Source organism: Melozone crissalis, unplaced genomic scaffold (genome assembly GCF_028551555.1).
Source record: "Melozone crissalis strain CALT ecotype California unplaced genomic scaffold, PUWL_Pcris_2 ptg000076l_1, whole genome shotgun sequence".
Classification (NCBI taxonomy): Eukaryota; Metazoa; Chordata; class Aves; order Passeriformes; family Passerellidae; genus Melozone; species Melozone crissalis.
In genome coordinates, this window is record NW_026535853.1 from 452,690 (window position 1) to 475,237 (window position 22,548).

General features: G+C 46.8%; 1 long non-coding RNA gene across 1 annotated transcript; it reads left to right on the forward strand.

Moving 5' to 3' along the window:
* Positions 1-631: 631 nt before the first annotated feature.
* Positions 632-10,271, forward strand: LOC128946151 (uncharacterized). The gene is made up of 3 exons (XR_008483944.1): positions 632-745; positions 1,086-1,203; positions 10,050-10,271. It is a non-coding gene; the product is annotated as an uncharacterized LOC128946151 (long non-coding RNA).
* The last annotated feature ends 12,277 nt before the right edge of the window (positions 10,272-22,548 follow it).

A 22,548-nucleotide genomic window follows, 5' to 3' on the forward strand; every position in this document is an offset into this window, starting at 1 on the left:
CGGCTACCCTCGGGCTGGCGGAGGCGCAGCAGCCCCCGAGCTGCAGCCGTCTCCCTCGGGCTGCTGCCGGTGCTGCGGGCGGAGGCGGCTCCGCCGCGTGTTGGGCGTTGCGACCAGAGAGCGCTGCGATATCGCGTTAGTGCTCGTGGCTCTTTGTTCCATGAAAACGGATGGAGCGGCGCTGACCGGTAAACCCAGAGATGGCCAGGAGAATGCCCAGCGCAAGGAGCAGGCTGGCTGTATGCTTCGGATGGCACAGGTGCGGTGTGCAAACGCACCCCTTTCCGCCCCTGCCCTCCCGAGCCCCAGGGAAAATGTTTTCCAGCATTTTCGAGCTTCTGAAAGACAAAACTTGTGATTTGACACTAGCATCCAGAAAAGGTTTCTGTCTAGATTAGCAAATGCCTAAATTGTTCTTGGTTACATCCCATGACCGGATTTAGGCAGTGAATTTATACTGCTTTTAGGATTTTCTTGTACAATGGTGAGAAAATAGGCAGGTCTGATATTGGTTTCACTTTTTTACTACTTCACGTTCCGTAAGATTCTTTTATCCAAGCACTTGTTTAAAAAATCTACTGTAGGCGTTTATGGTTCACGTTTTTTTTCTTTGCAGCACCCGTGACTTCTATCAAAACTCAATCTGTGAAATTTCTGGGGAAAACCCTTTTGTGTCCTGAAGGGTTCAAACTCTGTTGAGGATCCAGTTATCAGTTGCTCACCTGGATGGTTCCAGATCCCAAAGGTAACACTTTTACTCTTGCCCTGTAGTTTATATCTATTGCATTTTTGTTATTTTGCAAGATTTTTTGTCTTTGCAAAATATTGTTCTTTTCACTCTTTGGAGCCTCTCCCATCGTTCTTTGGTGTAGCAGCACCCCATAGGACACTTGGCTGCTGTCCTAAAGGGGATGGTCGCTAGAATTGTAAATTCTGGAGAGTTTGTAAGTCTTCTATCCCCAGTGAGGTACCGTGCTTTGTTTACTTTTGTTCTGTTGGTTAGGCGCTGCTTCTCATTGCAAGTATGAATTTCAAACTACCCTGTTCTTTTTTTAACTGTTTTCCTGGTTCTCTCTGTACGGCAGGGAAAGACTCTCGTATCCTTGTCTTCAGGCTCGGTGCTGTCCAAGAAGATACAGAGACTAGAAAAATCATAAGAAGCAAAATATGACTGCAGGGAAAACAAGCTGGAGAGAACAAAAGGTGATATTGTTATCCTTACCCTGTATTAGAAACATCCACTGTGCTTTGATGCTGGCAGCTGCCAGGGGCTTGTTAGCTCTTTTTAGGCAGGTGTAGGTGTTCAGTTGCAGGTTTTTTCTCTGGACAAGTCAGTTCAAACTTTGCTAAGCTTATATTTGCAGATTACTCTCTAGCACAGTCCAGCATGACATTTTTGAATGCTGTAAAAAAAGCATGTTACTTGGAAATTGCTAATGATGAGAAGCTTTAGGGGAAAATAAGATTTCAGAGTTGGGAGACATGAGAAGAATTTTGTGGGGATGTTAGACTGAAATAAAGCACACTTTAGGCTGGACTGGCACGCTGGCAGGTCCCCTATTAAACAGTAGTGCTTAGATTAGCCTGGGGGTTGCCCGTTGTTTCTGTAGAAATCAGTGTTTCCTGGTCTTCAGAAGTAAGCTGCTTTGAAAAGCTGGAAGGTGCAGCATGGTGACAATCCGTGTGCTTTGGATTAAAAGTAGATTTCAGAAGGGTGCTAGGCTTTTGTCTTTTCCTAGAAGTCGATGTAATCCTATCGAGCAGTTTTTAATTCTGTGCTGCCGCGTCATCGGTCAGGGCCCTGTCGTACTAATCATCATACAGATACAAAACAAAAAATCGGACCCCGTCCCAACCACTTAGAGCCCAGAACACGATTTCCTCGGGCTGCCATTTGTGTGCCATCGGCACTCACCACGGAAGCGAGCTGGGGATTGTTGCAGCTGCTGGGAACAAACCGCTCCTCGTCACACAGGAACGGAACTGGGACGACGCCTCGGCCAGCCCCTCTCTGCCATCGTCTCCTGAATCTGCAGCAGAGCAGTTCCGGTCCATCCGGGCACGTGTAATCCAGTTCCTGATGATCTGAGCGCACGGAGCAGCGCTCCGCTGCTGTGGGGGGCTCAGGGAAGGCAGAGTGTGCATTGTCATCTTCCTGAACCTGCAGACGAATCCAAGTGAGAAGCCACAGGGTGGAAATCAGTCGCATATATGCTAAACGAAACTTGCAGGTTTTTTTTAAGAATTGTTTCTGCTTGTTCTTTTTTGTGCTTCAGTGCTTCGAAAACCTCTCTTTAAAATCAGTTCAATTCATCAGTTGAACCTTTGTTTGCAGACCCTCAGTGAGCAGAATTTGTTGCAGACTCAGTGCACGCTGTGCCGGCCTCCCAGGAGTGTGAGGGGCTCACATGTGCTACTTTTTGCTTTAGGACGCTCTGAGGTATTTATTCCTTTTGGGATACATGATGAGAATTGCCAAGAGAGGTAGTTACAAGGTATGACATGGGGAAAAACCTGTGTGGTTGGAACGTTGTTGCTGTCAAAAGTTAATTTTTCCTTCTTTCTTAGCCAGTAGTTAGCTTTTTGCTTAATTTTTGTGGTATCATTATTTTATTGTTTAAAAAATTCCTTCAAAATCACTTTGGTGGTTGGTGTTGGCCACCAGTACCTTGTTCAGATTTGCCTATTTGCTTGTAGCTAAAATGTTCGCATCCTGTTTATCATTCTATTTAAGAAACTGCTGCCCAGCCAACTAATAACTGAATATCCATCTGTCTGGGACACGGAGAGAGGATTTAGGTAATGTCTTTGTTTCCAGAAAAAAGTTCCAGTGTAGTTTCTAAATAGAGGAGAAGGGGATGAAGACGCGGGGCTCTGATGCCGTATGGGCACCCCAAGGTCCCCAGGAGCGGGAGCCCCACTGCAGTGCAGGAGCAGGTATGTTCTCATGTAATATTGAACAAATTATAAATATAAATATGACAATTATAAGCATGAAAATATTTTTTAAAATAGTTAAACCAAGTGGGTTTTTTCATTTGTCAATAGGCAGTGTTTTGATTGTAAAAATTATAACTACAAATAATATAAAGGGAGAAATCTAAGTATAGAAATATAAATATATACAGATATATATAAAATTTAAACCTATAAGAAAAAATTAGTTGTAGCAGTAGATGTGATACCTAATATAAATAATAATTTAAATACTTTCCTAGAATTTTATATCTATTATATATAATTATGAATATAATGCATCAAAAGAAACTATAAATATAAATGTGAATATAATTATACAAAAGTATAAAAATATTTCAATATCGTTCAAAAGAAGGCTTTTTTTGTGTTTATTTGGTTAGAGACGGGGGTTTTATTTGGAATCATAGAAGTGTTATGGAAGTATAAATCTAAATGTAGAAATATACAGTCAATAAAGAAAGGTATTTATAAGAACACGACTGAACGACGCCGCCTTGGGCCGAATGGAACGAGCTCAGCCGAACCAAGGCGAGACCGGCCGAACCTGACGGGCTCGAGGGAACCGAGGCCAGGCTTGCGAGGCTGCCTGAACGGAGCCGAGCTCGGCCGAACCGAGCCCGCCGCTCTCGTGCGCGCTAATTAGCGCGAGTGCGGTCACAGCGTAATGAGTTCCTGTGCCACCCCGCGCTCCCGGTCGTGTCGGTGCGATGGCCGGGCCGCCCGCGGGACGCGGCAGCAGGAGAGCCCCGAGCCGGGCGAGTTTAACGTGAGGCGGCGCCGCTTGCCCGCCCTCGGGGAGGCGAGCCGAGCCGACCTCAGCCGAACGCGCAGAGAGCGGCTCCGAGTTGGGCCGAAGCGCGCCGAAGGGACGAATGCAGCCGAATGCAGGCGCCAATAGCCGAGTTTAGCCGACAATAGCCGAGTTTAGCCGAAGAGCCGACTGGAGCCGAGTGACTCCGGAGCGAGCCGAGCTCCCCCGAGCGCAGCCTCCCGGGCAGGGCGAGGCGCCGGGCCGGGCTCGGGGTGCAGCCGGGGCTCTGTGAGGCTTCCCCGCCCGTCCCTCTCTCTCGCCCTCCTTCCTTCTCCCCGTATTCGCCTTCTCTCGCTCCCTTTCCCCCATTCCCTCTCCCCCCACAAGCCCGGCTCCTTCCTGTCCAGCCCCTTCCCCGCTACTCCCTTTCTCTTCCCCGTTTCTGCCTCCTCTGTCCACCCTCCCTCTTCCCCCCTCCCGGGCTTTCCCTTCCCGTCCCGCTTTCCTGCACAGCCCGCCCTCCCTCGCCGCCTTTTGTCATGCCCTGCTCTCGCTCCTCTCTTCCGGTGCCCGCTTTCCTTCTTTGCCGCGCAGCCGCGGGGCTCGGGGTGCCGGAGAATGAAGGCCCGAGGGTATGGGGGTTCATCCGTGGTGCTGTTAACACAGTCAGAATGGCTCAGTGACTCTGTGCCAGGCTGGTGTGGCCTCAAAGGCTGCCCCTGCTGCTGGCAGAGTGTGTGAAGCGTCTGCTGAGCGGGCAGCGGCATCCCCCTGAACACCTTCTCGCAGCAGGGACGGAGATGGAGCCAGCCCAGCGCGTGGAAATGGATCTCTCCAGCTGAACGCTCAGGTGAAGCGAGCAGAGAACTTGCCCAGCATGAACCAGGTGAGCTGCACGTCTCCAGGGTAATGGTTCTTGCACCTTCAGAGCCACAGTGTCGCTGAGCTTTTTTTTTCCCCAGGCTTTCCATCACCTCTCAAACAGACGAATGCTCCCCTTGGAGGCTGCTGTGCCCTGGGGAGCCTGGCAGGTGGCCCCGTTGGTGAGAGGAGGGCAGCAGGCAGGCAGCCCCCAGGAAAACACGGGAGTTTCAGTGGTTTCTGATGCCTGAGGAACGGGGAGATGGTGTGAGCTGAGCAGGAGTTAAGCACGGTCGTACAGAGGCCTGGCTGTTATGATTTAAGATGGCTTATTGAATATCTGTAGTTTCTATAGATATTTGTATATCTGTCCAAGTAGGATATAGAGCCTTGTGCAGGAGAAAAAGAACTCTTGATGTAAGATATGACCTGGGGGAGGCATCATGCCAGGCTATCCCTTCCAGATTTGGACGGCTTCAGTGTCTTGTGTGGCATGATGGGAAGTTCTGAAAATTAAGATTTCCTCTTTGGTGCGGGTCAGATGGGTGACGCCTGGCAGCTCGTGCACTGCCACTGTGCTAACCTGTGTGCCTCTCCTTCCCTCCCTGCTCCACAGGCAGCGCAACACGGGAGCAGCAGGGAGAGCTGGCTTTGTCCTGGAAGATCCAGGAGCTCGCGGTGGATATCTGAGCCTGCAGCTCCAGGCTGCCGCACGACGCAAGGGCTGCACACACCCAGAGCGTACAGGTACTGTCACAAACGTGGGCTGTCGTGGCTGAGCCCTCAGGAGCTGGCGGTGCCAGCTGGGAGAAGAACAGTAGCTTCCAGCCTTTTCTTTTGTCTGCGTTTCCCGTGTTCAGTCAGTCTGATTACTTCTGGGCATTGCCCAGCAGGGTGTGAAATGCTTCCAGGGCTAAAGGGGGAAAAAAAGGGAAACACAAACTATAATCCACACCTCAGGAGGGAGAAGGCATCTGTCAGGACAAACTCTTAAGAGAAATGGGATGAAGAATACTTGTTTATTCGGTCTTTGGTATGTGTAGCTAGTTCAAAGAGGTCTCCCAGTCCTTCCCATTAGCAGAGCAAAGGAAGAGCAGCAAAGCCCTCAGGCTAAGCCATTAAAAGCAGCAGCAGCAGCTTTGTGTGCTGGAGTGTGGCAGGCATTCCTAGGTTTACTTTTTGGTTTTGCATCTAGCAGTGGTAGAGGAAAGTTCTTTGCAAGGTGATAGTTCCAGCCTTGTATTGAAATGTGAGCAAAGAGGAACTTTCTCAGTTGGATTGGGGTTTATTCACAGCACTTGTAAACAGAGTTAACATTCAGATAACATGTGCAGGGAGTGTGTGCTGTGGGTTAGCACAAGTGACAAAGGAAGTGGGACAGGGACAGGGCACTTTCCCCTTCAAGGTACTGGTTTTTTTTCTGGAAGAATGACGTGAGAGCAGAAAAGTTGCAATGGCATTGCAGTTCCCTGCACAGAATATACCCAGGGAGGTGAAGCACAGCCCAGTGGTGCCATTCACCTGCGCCCCAAGGGGGAGCATCAGTGAAGTGAGGAGGACTGAGGAGCTCTCCCCTTGAGCAATCACAACAGTCATGTCAACGAGTGTCACCCTTTTCCAGACCACTGGCATGTGCTTGGGGACAATAACCTGTGTTTTTTACAGCCAGGTCTTCTGAGCCGCTGCTCACTGCTCGCAGTGAAAAGAAACTTGTGTACAGGCACTCTGCAAAATTGCCACCTCAGATGCCACTGAAGCACAGCTTTGGCTTTCAGGCATCTCCCCTGCAAGCTGTCCCTTGCGGCGTTTCCGCACTGGGTTCATTGTAAATTCATTCCTCCCATTTTTTATTTGTAATTTCCAAAGAATATCAGTCGACTTTTACGGCCTCTTCAGGGCTCCCCAAGCTTCATACCACACCTAAATGCTCGTTTTCACTGCCTGAAGGGCTTCTCTCACCCGAGTGATTCTATGAATTTGGCCTGTACTTCAGCTTAAGGGGAAAGCTGTACATTGATTGCATTTTGGAGAAAAAGATTTGACTGTCCAGCTGTAAATTTATCTTGTGTTTTGCCTTCCAGGTTCGCTCGTATTGTAATTTGCAAATGGCACGGCAAATGCCACGAGAGCAGCTGGTGAAGGTGGCTCAGAAGCAATGACAAGAATGTGCTGCAAAGTTGGGTCCAGCAGTCCAGCTTCCCGACACGGTAGGGCAGGCACACCTTTTGATAAAGCATCAAACGCTGTAGTTTTTATTCTTGGTGTTTGTCTGTGCTCCCATTCTGATCACCCCTTGAAGTATTATTTTTCAAAATGATATCTAGGAGAGAAATCATGTTTATTCAGGGGGAGCCATAATTTTCATCTGTTCCAAATGCACCAGGTGTGTTTTAAGGCCTGCACACACAGCAAGAGCTGCAGAGCTTGTTGTGCAGTTTCCTGCAGCACTGATTCATTCTGTATTCCAGTAACCATGCCCTGGGCTGCCAGCCAGGCTCAATGCCAGGAGCGGGAGGAGCAGACCCCGAGAGGTGCTTTGGGTGGAGCCCAGCCAGGTTTCAGGCAGCCCGCAGAGTCTGCCCTTGCAGTCCACGCCGGTCTGCTGTTGCCATCTGCTGGAAAAATCCCTAATGGATATTTCCAAAGGTGGGGAGGAGCATCCGCTCCTGTCACGGACCTGCTGGGGGCTCTTTGCCCTCTGGCTCCGTGCGCTCTGCCCAAGAACAGCGTGTGCAGCAGGCTGTCACCGCTCTCTGCAGGGTGAAGCACCTTCAGCCAAGGTCAGTGCAAGAGCAAAACAATCCTGCCAGTAAAGCCTGCTACTAGAGAGGCAAACAATGATCCTTCCAAAGGAATTCATCCTTCTTCTCCCTTACAACTCTCCTGTGTCATCACACCGCAGAATGGTTTGGGGTGGAAGAGATCTTGAAAACGACCTAGTTCCACCTCTGTCCTGGGCAGGCTCACCTTCCTCTGGGCCAGGGTGCTGTGCTGTCACAGATCAGGTGGCAGATCTGTGGAAATTGTAATGATATTATTAAGGCGTGTCTCTTATTGCCTTGCCATTCGTGAATCCCGAGGCTGTCTTGTCCTAGTTTAGCTTTCTGATGTGGAGGAGCAGAACTGCCAACTGATATGGATTTTGGTGCTCTCTGTGGAGTGACATCCTGTAAAATTTCTGTCCCAGGAATGCTGTCACGATGGCTCTGCTCCATAGAGAATGACACGGCCTGATTGTCAGCAATTTTTGCTTCTGCAATAGTGTATAAATGCTAAAATTTGAACACTGCTTATTATTTCAAAAGAGAATATTTTAAAACTGGAAGAGATAGCTAAAATTACGCCTGAAAGGTAGCAAGAGCAAATACATAGAATATTTCTCCCTGTTTGTAGATATACTTTTCATTCAAAATTATGCTGATGGGGATATGCTTTTATGTATTTAGTGACTTTACAGATTTCTTCCCCGAGTTTTTTGAGTTCATGGAATCATGGAATAATTCAGGTTGGAAGGGGCTCTAAAGATCACCTCGTTCCAAGCCTGCTGCCGTGGGCAGGGACACGGTTCCATGGACCAGGTTGCTCTGAGCCTGATCCCAGAGCACCAATGGGCCTTGGAACACTTCCAGGGATGGGGCAGCCCCAGCATGTGTGAGCAACCTGTGCCAGGCAGGTGCCAGAGGAGGAAGAAAGCCCTTCCCAGCTGGAGCAGAGGCTGCTGCAGCTTGGCGCAGCCTCGTGTCACCGAGCGTGTGAGACAGAAGGGCCCTTCCCGTGGAGGGAGAACGGCACTGGAAGATCTTTTCTGGGGAGAAGCGGAGCAATGGAACGCCAAAGCAGCCTTCAGTTCTTGCAGCAGAGTTGGGAACAACCGGAAGCAGGAGCAGAGCTGGCCTGGTGCCTGGCAGCTCTGCAGGCAGTGGGGATGGAGAAGGTGCAGTTGTCTGTCTTCTTGGCTGAGTCTTGAAAAATGAGGCACTTTTCTGTAGTTCCTTTTCAAGCATTACGTGGCAGTTGCCCCTAGAAGTCCAAAGGCAGCTGTTTTCTTAGCAGGAGGAAGTCAGGAAGAGGCAAAGCAGGCAAAGACATCAGATAAGTCTGGATAAAAATCTTGGCTAACCTGTTTTTTCCCCCTCCTCCAAACAGGCAATTCTGAAGCGCTGAGCAGAGATCTGCCCCCGGGAGGCAGAGCAGAGCCGATCTGTGAGAGCTGACACGGGAGCTGTGGTGAGGACAGCTGCTCCCCTGCCTCGGTGTGGGACCTGCTGAGCTGCCGTTCCTGTGCTGGGAGTGTTTCTCCTCTCATGCAGGCAAACCAGAGAGCTCCTAGGGAAGGAGCAGGTAAGGTTGAAGTGCCGAGATCTCCCCGGTAAGAAGTGCCGTGACAAAAGGAAATGGCCTCAAGTTGCAGCAGGGAAGGCTCAGATTGGCTTTGAGGACCAATTTGTTCACTGAAAGGGTGGTCAGGCGTAGGAGCGGGCTGCCCAGGGCAGTCCCCATTGCTGGAGACATTTGAAGCATGGCAAGATGTGGTGTTTAGGGACCTGATTTGGGTGGGGGCTTGGCAGTGCTGGGGCAGCAGCTGGGCTCGATGGCCTTAGAAGGCTTTTGCAGCCTAAAGGATGCTATGGTTCTGGAAAGCCTCGACCCCTCTGGCTCCGACACAGCACCTGGATGCTGACGGAAGGAGGCTGGTCATGGAGCCTGGAGGTGCCTGTGCCACAGGGAGGGAGAGGACAAGGCAGTGTCACCTGCAGGGAGGGTCTCGTCCCCAGAGAGCGGCCAGTGACTCCATCCGTGCCCGGGGCTCTGGGTGCACCCTCGGGGTGGACACCTGCCCTCAGGTTTCCCTCTGGGCACCCGGGGAGGGAACCGGGTCCATCCGTGTGGCAGCTCCAGGGCCTGCAGGCTCTGGGGCCCTGCAGCCGTGCGCCCTGTCACAGGGCGGCAGGGACGTGACACTGCCCGGCCGCGCCGCTGGCCTGGGATCCTTGCTGCTTTCCTCCCGATCCCACATGGCTGTAGCAGCAATCTTGTGTCTTTTCTTTAAAAGTGTCCTTGGGAGAGTTCAAAGAGAGGGTAATTAGTTATGTCAAAGCCTACATATTTGACCTGTTGGCACTCAAGAGAAAAGACAGAAACCTGCTTGGCATCCTTGTGCCTGGAAGTCATTGTGACCCAGGGAAGTGAGGAAGGGGCTGGCCGAGGTCACTGAGGCTCTGAGATGGAGGTGAGTTTGCATTCCAGTTGATTGGAACGGAGGCTCATCAGGAGTTTCCTCGGCTATCCGAGGCACAGAGCCCTGGAGCCAGGTGAGCCTGAGCTGCTGCACGCTTGCTGTGAGCTTTGGGGTGAGGGTGCATCGTTGCAGGCCTGGGATGGATTGAAATGTGCTGAGGAAAGCAGAGGGAGGGAGGGAGGGAAATGCTCTGTTAACTTGTGCCAATTCTTCTGTCAGACTCATCACGGCGGGACAGCGTGAAGACTGAAAGTGTGAGAAGATGTGGAGGGGAAGAGAGAATCTGACGGGAGCAGCGAACGCACGAGTGCACGAATTTTGCTTTTTGCTTGGATGTAAACTCAGGAGTTGAAAGGAATTTGGGAGTGAGAAGGGACATTTCAGAAGGAGAAGAAGAAAAAGAGGTTGTTGTTGTTGTTACAGTCCTGGCAAAATCTTTTGTTCTAGCTAATAAAAGAAGTTAGTTTAAGAAATAAAAAGAAAAAAATGTAGTGTTTTTTTTTTTACTTGACTATTATATTCATTGGTGGTATATGGTGTGTTGTTTTATTTCTTGGTATTATTAACTCTGTGTAAATTGTTTTTTGAGTGAAGCTGACTTTCTGGATGGGTTGGTTTGTATTTGAGGCCGGATTAATTTCAATGGGATTGTTTCATAGATTTCTGATGGGTATTACTGGGATTTTGGTTTTGTTTGCTGTATGTATAAACATAGATCTTTGGTAGGGCCAGCTGGGCTGCTGGAGGTTTGGGTGTGAATTTATGAGATGGCTTTTGTTAAATGCAGTTTTTAATTTTTGAAATGTTTTTCAATGTAGTGGTTTTAAGGTGGTTTTTAAGAATTCATTGTATTGTTTTCTGTTGTTTGTAGTTGGTGTATGATAAGGGATGTGGTGTGAGGTCTTGAACGCTATGGTTTTAGTGTTCCTAAGTTCTGATTTCTTTCTGGTTCGATAGTTTTTTTTATTTTTTGGGACAGGGGCATTTATATGGTGGGTTATTATAGGCAATACGTTTTTTAATTTAGGTAGTGATATTTTTTAGTATTTTAATAGTTTAGGTTTTTTATTTTCATGGTTTTAATTATTTTTTTTAATTTTTTTCAAATAACTTTTCTAGATGATAGGTTATTATTTGTGCATTAGCATAAAGGTAGAGCTTTGGGGACTTTTTTTAGTAATGTTTAGGGTCAGTTGTACAGTTTTGAGTCTCGTGAGTTGGTTTGATTTAGTTTTTACTGGGTGTTTGTTTTTATTAGCAGTTGTGTCATTTTCAAGGTGTATTTGAGTTTTTTGGGGTTTTTGAGATACTGGTTTAGGAGGAAGTTTATGATGAGAATGTGCGGAGGTTTTGGGCTACTTTATAGTGGGATTTAAAATTTATTGACAGTTAGGTTTATTTGAGTTTTTATTAGGGTTCAATGACGTTGTGGGACGTTTGTTCCGTTAGTAATAGCAATGGGTTTTGTTTTGATGCGCTGCGATGGGACGAGCATGTGCTGCCTGCCGGTGCTGACAAAGGTACGGTACTGTTGTGGTTCTGGTGCGTGGGGTCAATGAACTTGTATGGTTTAATATAGAGATGAAAATAGAAATAAATATACATTTAAAAATAAATATAACATTAGAGTGGTAGACATGAATATAGATAACAGATACATACATAAAACTGTAATACCTGGTATATAATTGTAACATCATATAGATAAATGATAGTCTATTTTATATATATATATATATATATATATATACACAAAGATATATAAATATAGATAGTTAATATGAAAATATTTAAATGGAGTTAAAATAAATGGGGGGGGTGTTATTAGGTTATAGGCTGGGGTTTTTAAATAAATGATAGAAATAAAATATCAATTCGGATATACAAATATATATACAAATACAAATCTCTATAAATATTTAATTTAAATAAATATAAGGAAAAGAAATCTATAATACAGAAAATACAGATCTCTTATTATATTAGAAGGTATTCTCTCTAATATATATAATATCTATGAATAAAATAAATTAAAATGTCCATATGAATATCATTATAATTTTGAAAAATAATATTACTTCCTACATTTTAAATCTGGTTCCAATAAAGGGGTGTCCTTGGTTTTCATTTGGTTAGAGGCAGGAGTTGTATTTTAAATAATATAAGTAATATAGAAATGTGGATCTTAAGATAGAAATATGTAATAAATATATAAAGAGAAATTGCTAAAATATGAATATAAATTTACATATAAATATGTGTAAGTAATATGAAGAGTTGTAGTGTAGAATATAAATAACATTATATGGCAATATAAATTATAAATGGGAATATAAATATAAAAATATGTAAATATAGCTTAAAAGAAAGGGAATGTTTTGGCTTTTATTTAAGTAGAGGCAGGGGTTTTATTTTGAATATTGTAAGTGTTCCACAAGTAAAAATCCTGACGCAGAAATGTTTAATCAATATAAAAAATATGAATAAAAATATATAAAAATTCATAAATAACTACTCGCATCAGATGTATTATAGAATACAAATTTATTTATAACTTGACATTGGTATAGATAAATGTATAAGTAAGCAATATACATTAATATGCATTATAAATACAAATATGAATATAAAAATTGAATATAAGGATAAAATCTATTTAAATATTGTTTGCAACAAAGGCTTGGGGGTTTTTTTATTCCTATTGTGTTAGAGGCAGGGTTTTTATTTTAAATAATATGAATGTAGATATTATTGTTATTTATTTCTAAATATGGAGATATACAATCGAGATATAAATATATATATAAAAACACAAAATATAAAGAAATACCAATAATAGGAAGAGATGTAATGAAGAATACAAATAACAGTATACATAAGTGTACATTTTAAATGTAAATATGAATATGAACCTGAAAACTAGAATTTTAAAAAATATTTAAATACCGTTGAGAAGAAAGGGCTTCTTTTTGGCTTTAATGTGGATGGAGGCAAAGGTTTTATTTTAAATAATGCAAGTGTTACAGAAGTAAAAATCGTAACAGAAATATATACTTACCATGTAAAAATATGTATAACAATATACAAATAAATTTAAGTTTTAGGGATATATGCAATATGGAATAGAAATGTATTTATAAAAAGAAATGTATAAATGGACAGTGTACATCAATATACATTGTAAATAGAAATGTGAATATTAATAGGAAAAAACTTTTTAAAAAATATTTAAATATTTTTTAAAAGAAATAGTTGGTTTTTTGGGGTTTTTTTGTGTGTTGTGTTTTGTTTTGTCTTTTATCCTTTTAGATTAGAGGCAGAAGTTTATTTTTCCTCTTCGCGGCTGTTTTGGGGCATTTATTTCAGAGCAGTTTTCGGCGGGGGCCGCCCCTGTTCTTTTTCGCCGCCTTCCCTGCCCGCAGCCCCGAGGCGCGCTGCGCCCCCGGCTGGGGCGTGCGGCAGTGCTGCCGCCTTGTGGGCAGAGCGCTGTACTGCAGCCCTGCACCGAGAGGCCGCCACCTTGGGAGTGGCGCGTCGTGGATGTCGCGGACTTTTAATTGACCTTCTCATCATGGCGGCGAAAAGGGCGGGGAAGTGGAGGACCGGGGTGGGTGTAAGTGGACTGCCTGCACAGAATACTGACGTCATGGCGGCTCCGACGGATTTTTCTGCGGCGTTTCATGTGTACCCGACACACGGTGTGGGCTCAGCGGCGCCGCGGGCGGGGTAGTTTGGCGGGTTTGTGCCAGGCATGTGGGTTAAACGCCTCGCTGTGCCGGGGTCCTCTGACGGCCGCTTTCGCGCCCTGAGGGAGCCGAGCCGGGCCGAATTGTTCCGAAGAGCCGAAGAGCCGAGGGTGGCCGAAAACAGCTGAGTTTGCCCGAAGAGCCGAGGGAAGCCGGAAATAGCTGAGTTTACCCGAAGAGCCGAGGGTGGCCGAAAACAGCCGAGTTTACCCGAAGAGCCGAGGGTGGCCGAAAACAGCCGACTTGAACCGAAGAGCCCAGGGCGGCCCAAAATCGCCCAGTTTACACCAAGAGACCATGATAGCCGACTGGAACCGATAGCCGAGTGTAGCCGACACTGGCCGCATTTAGACAATGTGCCCAATATGACCGAGTTTAGCCGAACCGTGCCGAGTTCGGCCGAAGAGCCGTACTGAAACGAGTTTAGACCAAGAGCCGAACCAAGCCGAATTCAGCCGAGTTTCATTAAACAGAACCGAACAATGCCGCAGGGCTCTGCCTGCAGTGCGCCTGTGCAGGCGGCAGGGATCGCTGTGCCTGCAGTGCTCCGAGGCAGACGGCAGGGGGCGCTGTGCCTGCAGTGCGCCTGTGCAGACGCCAGGGATCGCTGTGCCTGCAGTGCTCCGGGACAGACGGCAGGGGGCGCTGTATAAAGTAAGTAGACAATATCAACTCTCTATAAGAAGGAATAAAAGCTCTATGTCACGTGCAGCAGTAGAAAATTTCAGGCTCCCAGGGAATAAATAGTTTTCTTTAAATCCTTTTCGTTCTGGAGTTTTTTTTTTTACTCCCAGGTAGCCTGATAGTTTCTACTGCTGTTTTTTTATTCTAAAGCTAGAAAGGTAAACCAAGATCAGAAATACAAGAAAGGGAAAGGGAAGGGAAGGGAAAGGAAAGGAAAGGAAAGGAAAGGAAAGGAAAGGAAAGGAAAGGAAAGGAAAGGAAAGGAAAGGAAGCAGGAGAGCAAGAGGGAAGGGAAGGGGTGAAAAACAGAGTGAAAAAAGAAAAAAGAGTTGGAGGGGGAAAGAGAAGGCATTCGGAAGGAGCGGTGCTGCCTCAGGTCCTTCCCCGCCCAGGGGTGAAGGTCCCGTGTGATGCCCGGGAGGTTCTGCAGCTCCCGGCGGCGGGGGACGGAGCCGTGGCTGTCAGCCCGAGACTACAACTCCCGGCAGGCCTTGCTGCCGGCGCGGCGCGTGACGCAACGGCTGACGCGGCACATGAGTGGCTGGCGGGCCAGGCGGCCGCGCGGGGCTGTGCGCGGGCCGCTCCCGGCGCCTCTCCCGCGCGTGACGGCGACGCTGGACGGGCGAAGCCTCCGTCCGGCCGCCCGCACGGCGCCGAGCAGCGCGGAAGGAGCGTCCGCGGGGTTCCTCGGCCTCACTCGGCGGTGCCGGGGGCGGGGGGCGGGGCGGTGCTTTGCTGCCGCGGGCCGGGAGCTGCAGGAGCCGCCCCGGGCGAGCACGGCGAGCACCTGTGAGTGTTTTTTTTTTCCTCTAAATCGGGAGTAAATATAGCTGAGTAAAATTAGCTTGGTTTTCTTCCTTCTTTTTTAACTGAATTGTTTTTATTAAAAATCCTATTTGAATGTGTAGAAAAAGTGGGGATGTCCTGTAATATATTGTAGCTTTTCTTGTTTACAGGGTACTCAGAAAATACGTCTCCCTTAGAGTCCCACAGAAAGGTTCTCAGTGCAATCTCTGTCAAGGTATGTATTTCCAAATAAGTGATCCCTTTAGATATTTGCCTGTGTACCTTTTCCTGTTATTCAGAGCTTGCCTTCTGTGGGTTTTATGATAAACCTGTAAAACCGGTTTTGCAAGTCTTAATCGTTGAAGGCAGCATAGAGCCTGTTCTTGACCAGACAAAGGGAAAAAGTGTGACTTTGAGGCTGAACTTGTCATTTTTCATTTGACTTGTCTTGAATTATTTAAGAATAGAGAGAACTAGAAAAAGAGAGAAATAGAATTGGTTATTGAGCACTCCCCAAATGCTCACCATGATTCAGTGTAGAGCCACAGGGCAGGGTGATGGAAAGGGCTCTATGCTTTAGAAGGAAATAAATTTAAACCTGACCTCCACAGAGTCTCACTAACTTCTGTTGTTTGAAAATACAAAATACGTTCAGGAAGTGTTGGAAGTTAGTATTTTGGGAAAGAAATGGCAGTTCCACAGAACATTCCATTTAACAGTAAATTGGAGGAGAGCCCAAGAGAAATTTTTCATCCCTTGATAGAAAAGGTAGGAAGTGACTTTTTTTGGTTTGGTTCTTTTTTCTTTATTATTTTCTGGAAATAAAAGTAATTAAGTATAGGTACTACTGGTCTGTTTCTTCCAGTAACAGGTGATAATAATAGTAGTAGTAATAATAAAAATAATAATAGAAATAATAATAACAGTAATGTAATACTAGTTAAACAGTCTTTATCCATTGAACTGGCCATTTCAAATCAAAACTTCTAAACACAAATCAAACCATCATCCTTGTAGAATCTTTCACAGCAGTGGGCTAAAGATCCTGGTTTTGTTGACAGGATTTATTGGTTCTGGAAGAACAAGAGGGAAGTAGAAGCCTAACTACTTCTAGCTCACAGACCTGTCCAGTGAACAGAGCTTTGTATTTTGATGGGCTTGTGATGACTTTGAAATCAATTGGTCATTACAGTAAAAAAAATTAACGTTTTTTTGAACGTGACAGCAGAAATAACTTTAAGCACCAACTTAATAATAATAGATCACCAATTTAAGTTAAAAATTCATGCTATACTATCAAAATTTAAAGGTAAGTGATTATGTATTAGGTGATGGTATAAAGTGTATGTTCTAATGTGTAGGATGTATGCAAAGATACATACATACCTGAAAGTCCTTAGAGGAAACAAATTTTTATGTTTGCTGTCTGACTGTTTATCATACAATATTTGGTTTTATTTCGCAGGGATCGGTGAATTTTAACTTTGGAGTCCTCTATGCTAAGGATGCTCAGCCTGCAGATGATGAAATGTTCAGTAATGGTGAGTTTTTCACTTTCTCTTTAATTGCTATGCTGATCTGAATAAGAAAAAAACAAAAGCAAGAGAAAAAAAAGGATGGTTTATTATTTTTTACACTGTTATGTTTGTTTCCTCAGTATTTGCTGCAGCTCTGCTTACCCAAGCTTTGGGTTCCTTCTGTCCCACAGGGAGTTGCCCTGTTTGGTTGCATCTGGTGAAATTCACCCTGAGACCTTACAGAAGTAGCTCAAACTACGTGAGAGCCATTTGCAGTTCCCTCCACACACCTGGAGAATGGGTGACGTTTCTGAGGATGTGGCAACTGTACTTCTATCAAAACTCAGTCTGTGAAATTTCTGGGGAAAACTCTTCGGTGACCTGAAGGGTTCAAACTCTGGTGAGAATCCAGTTATCAGGTGCTCACCTGGATGGTTCCAGCTCTTAAAGTGAACACTTGTACTCTTGCCCTGTAGTTTACATCCATTGTATTTTTGTTATTTTGCAAGATTTTATGTCTTTGCAAAATATCGTGCATTTCGCTCTTTGGAACCTCTCAGATTGTTCTTTGGTGTAGCACCACCTCACGGGACACTTGGCTGCCGTCCTGAAGGGGATGCTCGCTAGAATTGTAAATTCTGGAGAGTTTGTAAGTCTTCTGTCCCCAGGGAGCTATCATGCTTTGTTTACTTTTGTTCTGTTGGTTAGGCGCTGCTTCTCATTGCAAGTATGAATTTCAAACTACCCTGTTCTCTTTTTAACTGTTTTCCTGGTTCTCTCCGTACGGCAGGGAAAGACTCTCGTATCCTTGTCTTCAGGCTCGGTGCTGTCCACGAAGATACGGAGACTAAAAAAATCATAAGAAGCAAAATATGACTGCAGGGAAAACAAGCTGGAGAGAACAAAAGGTGATATTGTTATCCTTACCCTGTATTAGAAACATCCAATGTGCTTTGATGCTGGCAGCTGCCAGGGGCTTGTTAGCTCTTTGTAGGCAGGTGTAGGTGTTCGCTTGTAGGTTTTTTCTCTGGACAAGTCAATTCAAACTTTGCTAAGCTTATATTTGCAGATTACTCTCTAGCACAGTCCAGCATGACATTTTTGAATGCTGTAAAAAAAACATGTTACTTGGAAATTGCTAATGATGAGAAGCTTTAGGGGAAAATAAGATTTCAGGGTTGGGAGACGTGAGAAGAATTTTGTGGGGATGTTAGACTGAAGTAAAGCACACTTTAGGCTGGACTGGCACGCTGGCAGGTCCCCTATTAAACAGTAGTGCTTAGATTAGCCTGGGGGTTGCCCATTGTTTCTGTAGAAATCAGTGTTTCCTGGTCTTCAGAAGTAAGCTGCTTTGAAAAGCTGGAAGGTGCAGCATGGTGACAATCCGTGTGCTCTGGATTAAAAGTAGATTTCAGAAGGGTCCTAGGCTTTTGTCTTTTCCTAGAAGCCGATGTAATCCTATTGAGGAGTTTTTAATTCTGTGCTGCCACGTCATCGGTCAGGGCCCTGTCGTACTAATCATCATACAGATACAAAACAAAAAATCGGACCCCGTCCCAACCACTTAGAGCCCAGAACACGATTTCCTCGGGCTGCCATTTGTGTGCCATCGGCACTCACCACGGAAGCGAGCTGGGGATTGTTGCAGCTGCTGGGAACAAACCGCTCCTCGTCACACAGGAACGGAACTGGGACGACGCCTCGGCCAGCCCCTCTCTGCCATCGTCTCCTGAATCTGCAGCAGAGCAGTTCCGGTCCATCCGGGCACGTGTAATCCAGTTCCTGATGATCTGAGCGCACGGAGCAGCGCTCCGCTGCTGTGGGGGGCTCAGGGAAGGCAGAGTGTGCATTGTCATCTTCCTGAACCTGCAGACGAATCCAAGTGAGAAGCCACAGGGTGGAAATCAGTCGCATATATGCTAAACGAAACTTGCAGGTTTTTTTTAAGAATTGTTTCTGCTTGTTCTTTCTTGTGCTTCAGTGCTTCGAAAACCTCTCTTTAAAATCAGTTCAATTCATCAGTTGAACCTTTGTTTGCAGACCCTCAGTGAGCAGAATTTGTTGCAGACTCAGTGCACGCTGTGCCGGCCTCCCGGGAGTGTGAGGGGCTCACGTGTGCTACTTTTTGCTTTAGGACGCTCTGAGGTATTTATTCCTTTTGGGATACATGACGAGAATTGCCAAGAGAGGTAGTTACAAGGTATGACATGAGGAAAAAGCCTGTGTGGTTGGAACGTTGTTGCTGTCAAAAGTTAATTTTTCCTTCTTTCTTAGCCAGTAGTTAGCTTTTTGCTTAATTTTTGTGGTATCATTATTTTATTGTTTAAAAAATTCCTTCAAAATCACTTTGGTGGTTGGTGTTGGCCACCAGTACCTTGTTCAGATTTGCCTATTTGCTTGTAGCTAAAATGTTCGCATCCTGTTTATCATTCTATTTAAGAAACTGCTGCCCAGCCAACTAATAACTGAATATCCATCTGTCTGGGACACGGGGAGAGGATTTAGGTAACGTCTTTGTTCCCAGGAAAAGGTTCCAGTGTAGTTTCTAAATAGAGGAGAAGGGGATGAAGACGCGGGGCTCTGATGCCGTATGGGCACCCCAAGGTCCCCAGGAGCGGGAGCCCCGCTGCAGTGCAGGAGCAGGTATGTTCTCATGTAATACTGAACAAATTATAAATATAAATATGACAATTTAAGCATGAAAATATTTTTTAAAATAGTTAAACAAAGTGGGTTTTTTCATTTGTCAATAGGCAGTGTTTTGATTGTAAAAATTATAACTACAAATAATATAAAGGGAGAAATCTAAGTATAGAAATATAAATATATACAGATATATATAAAATTTAAACCTATAAGAAAAAATTAGTTGTAGCAGTAGATGTGATACCTAATATAAATAATAACTTAGATACTTTCCTAGAATTTTATATATATTATATATAATTATGAATATAATGCATCAAAAGAAACTATAAATATAAATGTGAATATAATTATACAAAAGTATAAAAATATTTCAATATCGTTCAAAAGAAGGCTTTTTTTGTGTTTATTTGGTTAGAGACAGGGGTTTTATTTGGAATCATAGAAGTAGCAATCTAAATATAGAAATATACAGTCAATAAAGAAAGGTATTTATAAGAACACGACTGAACGACGCCGCCTTCAGCCGAATGGAACGAGCTCAGCCGAACCAAGGCGAGACCGGCCGAACCTGACGGGCTCGAGCGAACCGAGGCCAGGCTTGCGAGGCTGCCTGAACGGAGCCGAGCTCGGCCGAACCGAGCCCGCCGCTCTCGTGCGCGCTAATTAGCGCGAGTGCTAATTAGCACAGCCCAATGAGCTCCTGTGCCACCCCGCGCTCCCGGTCGTGTCGGTACGAAGGCCGGGCCGCCCGCGTGACGCGGCAGCAGGAGAGCCCCGAGCCGGGCGAGTTTAACGTGAGGCGGCGCCGCTTGCCCGCCCTCGGGGAGGCGAGCCGAGCCGACCTCAGCCGAACGCGCAGAGAGCGGCTCCGAGTTCGGCCGAAGCGAGCCGGAGGGACGAATGGAGCCGAATGCGGCCGTCAATAGCCGAGTTTAGCCGACAATAGCCGAGTTTAGCCGACAATAGCCGAGTTTAGCCGAAGAGCCGACTGGAGCCGAGTGACTCCGGAGCGAGCCGAGCTCCCCCGAGCGCAGCCTCCCGGGCAGGGCGAGGCGCCGGGCCGGGCTCGGGGTGCAGCCGGGGCTCTGTGAGGCTTCCCCGCCTGTCCCTCTCTCTCGCCCTCCTTCCTTCTCCCCGTATTCGCCTTCTCTCGCTCCCTTTCCCCCATTCCCTCTCCCCCCACAAGCCCGGCTCCTTCCTGTCCAGCCCCTTCCCCGCTACTCCCTTTCTCTTCCCCGTTTCTGCCTCCTCTGTCCACCCTCCCTCTACCCCCCTCCCGGGCTTTCCCTTCCCGTCCCGCTTTCCTGCACAGCCCGCCCTCCCTCGCCGCCCTTTGTCATGCCCTGCTCTCGCTCCTCTCTTCCGGTGCCCGCTTTCCTTCTTTGCCGCGCAGCCGCGGGGCTCGGGGTGCCGGAGAATGAAGGCCCGAGGGTATGGGGGTTCATCCGTGGTGCTGTTAACACAGTCAGAATGGCTCAGTGACTCTGTGCCAGGCTGGTGTGGCCTCAAAGGCTGCCCCTGCTGCTGGCAGAGTGTGTGAAGCGTCTGCTGAGCGGGCAGCGGCATCCCCCTGAACACCTTCTCGCAGCAGGGACGGAGATGGAGCCAGCCCAGCGCGTGGAAATGGATCTCTCCAGCTGAACGCTCAGGTGAAGCGAGCAGAGAACTTGCCCAGCATGAACCAGGTGAGCTGCACGTCTCCAGGGTAATGGTTCTTGCACCTTCAGAGCCACAGTGTCGCTGAGCTTTTTTTTTCCCCAGGCTTTCCATCACCTCTCAAACAGACGAATGCTCCCCTTGGAGGCTGCTGTGCCCTGGGGAGCCTGGCAGGTGGCCCCGTTGGTGAGAGGAGGGCAGCAGGCAGGCAGCCCCCAGGAAAACACGGGAGTTTCAGTGGTTTCTGATGCCTGAGGAACGGGGAGATGGTGTGAGCTGAGCAGGAGTTAAGCACGGTCGTACAGAGGCCTGGCTGTTATGATTTAAGATGGCTTATTGAATATCTGTAGTTTCTATAGATATTTGTATATCTGTCCAAGTAGGATATAGAGCCTTGTGCAGGAGAAAAAGAACTCTTGATGTAAGATATGACCTGGGGGAGGCATCATGCCAGGCTATCCCTTCCAGATTTGGACGGCTTCAGTGTCTTGTGTGGCATGATGGGAAGTTCTGAAAATTAAGATTTCCTCTTTGGTGCGGGTCAGATGGGTGACGCCTGGCAGCTCGTGCACTGCCACTGTGCTAACCTGTGTGCCTCTCCTTCCCTCCCTGCTCCACAGGCAGCGCAACACGGGAGCAGCAGGGAGAGCTGGCTTTGTCCTGGAAGATCCAGGAGCTCGCGGTGGATATCTGAGCCTGCAGCTCCAGGCTGCCGCACGACGCAAGGGCTGCACACACCCAGAGCGTACAGGTACTGTCACAAACGTGGGCTGTCGTGGCTGAGCCCTCAGGAGCTGGCGGTGCCAGCTGGGAGAAGAACAGTAGCTTCCAGCCTTTTCTTTTGTCTGCGTTTCCCGTGTTCAGTCAGTCTGATTACTTCTGGGCATTGCCCAGCAGGGTGTGAAATGCTTCCAGGGCTAAAGGGGGAAAAAAAGGGAAACACAAACTATAATCCACACCTCAGGAGGGAGAAGGCATCTGTCAGGACAAACTCTTAAGAGAAATGGGATGAAGAATACTTGTTTATTCGGTCTTTGGTATGTGTAGCTAGTTCAAAGAGGTCTCCCAGTCCTTCCCATTAGCAGAGCAAAGGAAGAGCAGCAAAGCCCTCAGGCTAAGCCATTAAAAGCAGCAGCAGCAGCTTTGTGTGCTGGAGTGTGGCAGGCATTCCTAGGTTTACTTTTTGGTTTTGCATCTAGCAGTGGTAGAGGAAAGTTCTTTGCAAGGTGATAGTTCCAGCCTTGTATTGAAATGTGAGCAAAGAGGAACTTTCTCAGTTGGATTGGGGTTTATTCACAGCACTTGTAAACAGAGTTAACATTCAGATAACATGTGCAGGGAGTGTGTGCTGTGGGTTAGCACAAGTGACAAAGGAAGTGGGACAGGGACAGGGCACTTTCCCCTTCAAGGTACTGGTTTTTTTTCTGGAAGAATGACGTGAGAGCAGAAAAGTTGCAATGGCATTGCAGTTCCCTGCACAGAATATACCCAGGGAGGTGAAGCACAGCCCAGTGGTGCCATTCACCTGCGCCCCAATGGGGAGCATCAGTGAAGTGAGGAGGACTGAGGAGCTCTCCCCTTGAGCAATCACAACAGTCATGTCAACGAGTGTCACCCTTTTCCAGACCACTGGCATGTGCTTGGGGACAATAACCTGTGTTTTTTACAGCCAGGTCTTCT